Source organism: Anomaloglossus baeobatrachus, unplaced genomic scaffold (assembly GCF_048569485.1).
Source record: "Anomaloglossus baeobatrachus isolate aAnoBae1 unplaced genomic scaffold, aAnoBae1.hap1 Scaffold_2584, whole genome shotgun sequence".
Taxonomy (NCBI): Eukaryota; Metazoa; Chordata; class Amphibia; order Anura; family Aromobatidae; genus Anomaloglossus; species Anomaloglossus baeobatrachus.
Window position 1 is genome coordinate 114,962 of NW_027442137.1, and position 7,546 is coordinate 122,507.

General features: G+C 47.1%; 1 pseudogene; it reads right to left on the reverse strand.

The window, feature by feature from the left end:
- Positions 1-1,878: 1,878 nt before the first annotated feature.
- LOC142263443 (U2 spliceosomal RNA) lies at positions 1,879-2,085 on the reverse strand (annotated as a pseudogene).
- Between the last annotated feature and the right edge of the window lie 5,461 nt (positions 2,086-7,546).

Genomic DNA, 7,546 nt, shown 5'->3' on the forward strand with positions numbered 1-7,546 from the left:
TGTTTGGGTGGGAGAAGAGCGGAAGCTGTACCGTTGTAAAATGTTTATGATGCTTTTACATGTTTTACCGTTTTATTCTTTTTCAGTTGTGAAAATAAAACCGGTGATGGACGGGCAGCCCGCGGACGGTCTGCATTTTACTATAGGGGAATGTGGCGCCCTGGACAAGCCAGGTCGTCACAGGTACTACACCAACACGCTCTACACTCCGGCTAGGCACACCGAAGCTAAACACAAATCCTAGTTGCCTTCCTCCAGGGGCTGATGTCCACACCAGGGGGTGGGCCAGGCGGTTGATCCCACCCACCGAGGAGTTCACAGTCCTGGAGGCGGGAAAAGGAGTCAGATTAGAGATCAGTTTTGGAGTTAGAGAAGTGAAGAGGAGAGGAGACTGACCGTGTCCGTGTGTGTGGCCCGGGCACTCAGCAAGGTTGGCAGACGGTGGTGACCTTCTGCAGGAGAGGCTGATTGGAGTGAACCGTACGGACCGGGGATGGGCGGTGGCCCGCCGGTACCAGATCGGGGAGTGAAGAGAAGCCAGCACCATCCGGCAGGGCCTACGGACCCCGACCAGGCTAGGAGTCGCCGTAAAACCGGTCAAATCCGTTAGCGACAGGAACCTCCAGGGTTTCCCAGCAGTCAAGACCCGATTGAAGGCAACAGCTCACACCGTAGAGGGAAGCACAGTCACCGCCAAGGCTACAGTTCCCAGGGCCAGAGCCTGCGGGCAAAAGGGGCTCCCTCAGCATCCATCCAAGCTGGGGAGCGGGTTACCGGTGGGAAGCCCGCTAGATTTTGGGGGAATAAAAGGGGTCCACCACCACATCCCCACAGGTGCACACCCACCCATCAAAGAGAGCTATAAGCCAATACCACCTTCACATTGCCAGTGTACCAAGGACATGTTGAGCAACATGAAGGCGGCTGGGGTTATCCGTGACAGTTGTAGCCTTTGGGCAGCTCTGTTGATCCTGTTAAAAAAGAAGGACGGCACCATTCCCCGTATTGAGGAATCGCTAGCTGCATTGAGAACTGCAAATTATTTTTCTACCCTTGATCTCACTAGTCACTATTGGCAAGTGTCCGTTGCTGAGGCAGACCGGGAGAAGACCGCCTTCGCCACCCCTATGGGTCTCTACGAGTTCAAAAGCATGCCCTTCGAGCTGTGCAATGCGCCAGGAACCTTCCAGAGGCTGATGGAATGCTGCTTGGGACAAGATTTTAGGGTGTATAAAAAGGGAGATTAGATCCCGTGATCCCAACGTATTGTTACACCTCTATAAATCACTTGTAAGGCTACATCTGGAATATGGGAACCAGTTTTGGGCTCCACATTTTAATAAGGACATTCAGAAGTTAGAGTCAGTTCAAAGGTGGGCAACTAGACTACTACAAGGAATGGAAGGCCTCCCATATGATGACAAGTTGAAAAAGTTATTAAGTGATTATTGGCTGCAATGGGGCTTTCTGGCTGGTGCCAGCCTCTCTTCTTAGCACACAGGAACCACAATCCCTACACCATGCTTCAATGGATTCTCTCATCCCAGCCCAGTAAAGCTACATATTTTACACAGTCATAAGCAGCCAAAAGGGATCTATTCTATTCAATTGCAAATGATCTAGATAAGACTGAGAATAAGATACTGCACGGGACATAGCAGAGTTGGTCAAGTTGAGTGGAGATGAGTTTGCTATTTGGCACAGCTTTTTGCATCAATAAAGCAAGTAAAAGGTGTGAAAGATAAAAAAAAGGGTGAAAGTGTGAAAAGTGAATTGGCCAAATTGAGGTGCATATAAAGTTTTTGCTTTCTTTCAATTCACTAATGGGGCTCATTTGAATCAGGTGAATTGAGTTCTGCTTTTGGAAACTGGGTTAAGAAGGGGTGCACCGGTCCTGGAGGTACTGCAATACCAGGTCAATGCGTGGAGTGGACAGAGCAAGATTTTTTCCATCTCCTTGTTCTAAAAATCCATTTAATATATGGTCCCCAGAGAGGGGACGTATCAGATATTAAACTGATAAGAACAGATTTAATTTTTTTTTTTTTCTGTTTATCAGTAGGACTTCAAAATAACAAAGGTGATCGCCTCCCGTTGCCTGGGAACCGTCCAGGCACAAGAGGGCTATGTGTCACCAGAAGGCGCACACACTTCCTCAAGGCCGGCAGACGTGCAATCCCAGGCACCTTCCAGTACCGACCAAGGTAGCGTCCTCCGAAACTACACTTGATCTTAGCCAAAAGGCCGAGAAGCTATAACCCGAATTGGTTACGGCCTTGAGTGGCACCCTGGCCTATACCGGACACATCTTAGGGAGAGGGAGACAAACCCACGCCTACAGAAGACATTTTGTCACCCAAGCCAACCCTTGAAAAGGCTGTTTTGCAGAGCAAAAACAAGAAGAATGGTGCTTTTTGCAGCCGCCGCCCACTGCAATGAATCTGAATAACTCCTCCTTTTGGACACAAGCACCTCCCCTCCCCCTTGCAGTCTTTCCAATTCATGATACAAAAAGACGGACGGACAGGACAGGACAGGACAGGCTGCCTGACTTTCCGTCACTGCCACCCTTTGCCATCCTTGCCCGTAGAAAGCCCTTTCATCATCCCCAAACCCTAATCTTTTCCCTTCCCTTCCCAGATGCGTCTCACTCCCTTTCATTAGGAAGTGAGCGCAGCCTTTTCTCCGTTCTGCACATGCGCGACGTTAAACACAAATGCGCAGGCGTGCGTTCCATTACCCTCACTGCATTCCACTCCCATACAGGAAGTGGGCGCAGCTATTACTACGGTCGCACATAAAAGAACCCACGGCCACCACTGCACATAGCTGACTCCACCACAGGACACCCACTTCTACACCAACACAGGTAAGACAGGATCGGCACCTCTATGCTCCTGTTACAATCAGGCTCAGTCACCATGTGATAACGCTCTCAACTCTTTAGTTGCAGGCTCCCCTTGCTTCACCTCCACTGGCTGTGCTGCCATTTCCTCTCCCACCTGGAAGGTATACTTTATTCCACTATTTTCCTGTTTCTCTCTTCCCCCTTTTCCCATAACCTACTTTTATCTGCATTTGTGGGGTATCTATATGCTATTTACATCATAGTTTTATTCATTAATATGGAAGGGAAGAGTGCCCATGAGAGTGTTGAACTGCGGAGAGCAAGAGATTAAGCTGCTCCGATTTGCCACCATTGATAAGCTGTTCTCAGTAGATACACATGCTATCCAAACAGCAGCATCCACCATTGCTTCAGCCCACCCATTCAGTGACAGCTCACCAAGTCAGCCAGAGGAGTGGTGTAAGGAATTACACGTAGGCACTGACTCCACACCTTCACATCACAAGAAGGGGGTCTACAGGCTAGTGCAAGAATACGAGCAAGTCTTCAGCAAACATCCGCTAGACTTTTGAAGAATAAAAGGGGTCAAACACTACATCCCCACAAGTGCACACCCACCCATCAAAGAGAGATATAAGCCAAAACTACCTGCACATTACCAGTGTACCAAGGACATGTTGAGCAACATGAAGGAGGCTGGGGTTATCCGTGACAGTTGTAGCCTCTGGGCAGCTCCGTTGGTCCTGTTAAAGAAGAAGGACAGCACCACTCCCCTGTATTGAGGAATAGCTAGCTGCATTGAGAACTGCAAATTATTTTTCTACCCTTGATCTCACTAGTCGCTATTGGCAAGTGTCCGTTGCTGAGGCAGACCGGGAGAAGACCGCCTTTGCCACCCCGATGGGTCTCTGCGAGTTCAAAAGCATGCCCTTCGAGCTGTGCAATTTGCCAGGAACCTTCCAGAGGCTGATGGAATGCTGCTTGGGACACCGAAACTTTGAAACGGTACTGCTATACCTTTATGATGTTATTGTTTATTCTAAAGCAAACAAGATTTTAGGGTGTATAAAAAGGGAGATTAGATCCGGTGATCCCAACGTATTGTTACCCCTCTATAAATCACTTGTAAGGCCACATCTGGAATATGGGGTAAAGTCCTGAGCAGGTTGATAACCATTGGTTTGAGCATGGTAGGGTGTAGTGCGCATCTTCCTGCATCGGTAAAAGCTGCAGAAGTCCTTGAAGATTTCCGCTTCAAAGGCTGTGCCTTGATCTGTGAGGACTCTCTCTGAGTAGCCATGAGGTCTGCATAAGTGTGCTTGGAAGACCTTCGCTGCAGTATGGGCCATTAGATCTTTGACTTGTACCACAACCATAAATCTCGAGTAGTTGTCTACCATCGTAAGTGCATACGTGAGCTCGCCTCGATATTCTGCAACAAAACTCCCTTTTTCGATTTCAGTTTCAGCAAACACTCCTCTTCCTGTAGAAAATATTTATCATTACCTAAGACAGTCATTCTAATGCATGACAATATTAAGGCAATTTAGTTAAAACTTGTTTTAACTCACCTTTAAGGGGATTGATGTATTTCATGGTCAATCCAGGTTTGTCAGTGATGGCACTGACATAATGTATGGCGTCTTTTTCGGGCGTTATCCTTTGCCTTTTCATTGTGAAAATCCAGTTGCCTATATCAAAGCAAATTCTACTACTTGTAAAGTATGCAGAAAATGAAATGTAGAACATATAACATCAACTGCTTAGGAACGCATCATAGGTTAGTACTTAAAAGGATATTGTCATGTTCTAGTCATAATGCAAGCTGGACATTTTTCATGTTACCCTGTAATCGCCGGCCTGTTCTAATGCTCACAAGCCAAGATATAGGCTCAGCTGCTAAGGCTTCCCTCTGCCTTCTGAATGAAACTTGAATATGTCTGGGTCACTGTGTATATAGCAGGTGCTCAGAAAAAATAAGAGTCAATTCAATAGAAATAGCTCTGGCACACTATAGTGATCAATAACGTAAGAAAAGAACTCTTGGAATGCTGAAAATTCTTTATTTGTGCAAAAGGATAATTCATCCAACGTTTCGACCTTGTTTTTAGGTCTTTATCAAGGATAAAGTTATCTAAGATCATAAAGGGTTACAAAACCATATAAACACGTAATTAGTACATAGTACAACATAACAGTACAATATATTGCTACTTGAGAGTACAATGGGTCAAATGACCATGATGCACATACAAAAAATTTTTCCAAAGCCATAGTGAAAACATTTGTACTGAGGAAAGAAAATTTCCACATGACCTATCTGGAGAAACATTCTGGATCAAACAACCAAAAATAGTCAAGCAGGTAAATACACACCTATATGGATAACAGGATGATATGTGTTCAATTGTATAGCGTCATTGCCATTAAGGTACAAATGGAAAACTTGCAATCCTATATAGTGAAGGAAATGAACACATATCATATCAAAGAACACAGGAACATGGGTGTGAGAAAAACCTCAATGTTTATACTTTGTTCTTTATAATGGTGTGAACATGTATATGTCTCAGTACCTTATGCACTTGAGAATTCTAGTGAGTAGATCATGAAAGCCTATTTCAGAACTGGAATCGGTAAATAATTGTAGGTGGAATCTAAATGAAAAGATGGTACAAGTGTTATCATGACTAGAGATGAGCGAACCGGTCGCGGTTCGGCTCGAGGTTGGTTCGCCGAACGGACCTCCCGTTCGAGTTCGGTTCGTCGAACGTTCGACGAACCGAACTCGAGCCAATAGGAAACAATGGCAGGCAATCACAAACACAGAAAAACACCTAGAAAACACCCTCAAAGGTGTCCTAAAGGTGACAAACAACTCAAACACATTGGAAAGTGACAAGGACATATACTCATGCGAAAACAAAACAGCTGGACAAGGAAAAAGAGGAGGACACACAGATATATGAGTATATGCAAGGAAACATCGATTCCATTAATGTGCAACTTGAGCCCTGCTCATTCTTGGCTTCCAATCTTGATAAATTGCCTGAGCTCGCTACGTACGTCTTGGGGATCTTGTCGTGTCCTGCAGCCAGCGTTCTCTCGGAACCTGTCTTCAGTGCTGCTGTGGGTCTGCTGGCAGATAAGCACACGTGTCTGTCCACTGACAATGTGGACATGGCTCTCAGAGGACTTTTCTTCCCCTGGGTCAGCCAGGGGACGGGAAAGGCACGCGTATTTTTGAGAGTGCTTCATGCAAAGCATCTTTTTCTTTTTCAAAAGGGAGCTCAACCGATGCCAGTCAAGTGGGGTGTGTGTGGCCCAGTGAGTGGAAACGAGGGAGACTGTGGTTGGAGTCCCCTCGCTGTGTCTCTAAAAGAACCAAGATGAACAAGTCATGGCTCTCAGAGGACTTTTCTTCCCCTGGGTCAGCCAGGGGACGGGAAAGGCACGCGTATTTTTGAGAGTGCTTCATGCAAAGCATCTTTTTCTTTTTCAAAAGGGAGCTCAACCGATGCCAGTCAAGTGGGGTGTGTGTGGCCCAGTGAGTGGAAACGAGGGAGACTGTGGTTGGAGTCCCCTCGCTGTGTCTCTAAAAGAACCAAGATGAACAAGTCATGGCTCTCAGAGGACTTTTCTTCCCCTGGGTCAGCCAGGGGACGGGAAAGGCACGCGTATTTTTGAGAGTGCTTCATGCAAAGCATCTTTTTCTTTTTCAAAAGGGAGCTCAACCGATGCCAGTCAAGTGGGGTGTGTGTGGCCCAGTGAGTGGAAACGAGGGAGACTGTGGTTGGAGTCCCCTCGCTGTGTCTCTAAAAGAACCAAGATGAACAAGTCATGGCTCTCAGAGGACTTTTCTTCCCCTGGGTCAGCCAGGGGACGGGAAAGGCACGCGTATTTTTGAGAGTGCTTCATGCAAAGCATCTTTTTCTTTTTCAAAAGGGAGCTCAACCGATGCCAGTCAAGTGGGGTGTGTGTGGCCCAGTGAGTGGCAACGAGGGAGACTGTGGTTGGAGTCCCCTCGCTGTGTCTCTAAAAGAACCAAGATGAACAAGTCATGGCTCTCAGAGGACTTTTCTTCCCCTGGGTCAGCCAGGGGACGGGAAAGGCACGCGTATTTTTGAGAGTGCTTCATGCAAAGCATCTTTTTCTTTTTCAAAAGGGAGCTCAACCGATGCCAGTCAAGTGGGGTGTGTGTGGCCCAGTGAGTGGAAACGAGGGAGACTGTGGTTGGAGTCCCCTCGCTGTGTCTCTAAAGGAACCAAGATGAACAAGTCATGGCTCTCAGAGGACTTTTCTTCCCCTGGGTCAGCCAGGGGACGGGAAAGGCACGCGTATTTTTGAGAGTGCTTCATGCAAAGCATCTTTTTCTTTTTCAAAAGGGAGCTCAACCGATGCCAGTCAAGTGGGGTGTGTGTGGCCCAGTGAGTGGCAACGAGGGAGACTGTGGTTGAAGTCCCCTCGCTGTGTCTCTAAAAGAACCAAGATGAACAAGTCATGGCTCTCAGAGGACTTTTCTTCCCCTGGGTCAGCCAGGGGACGGGAAAGGCACGCGTATTTTTGAGAGTGCTTCATGCAAAGCATCTTTTTCTTTTTCAAAAGGGAGCTCAACCGATGCCAGTCAAGTGGGGTGTGTGTGGCCCAGTGAGTGGCAACGAGGGAGACTGTGGTTGGAGTCCCCTCGCTGTGTCTCTA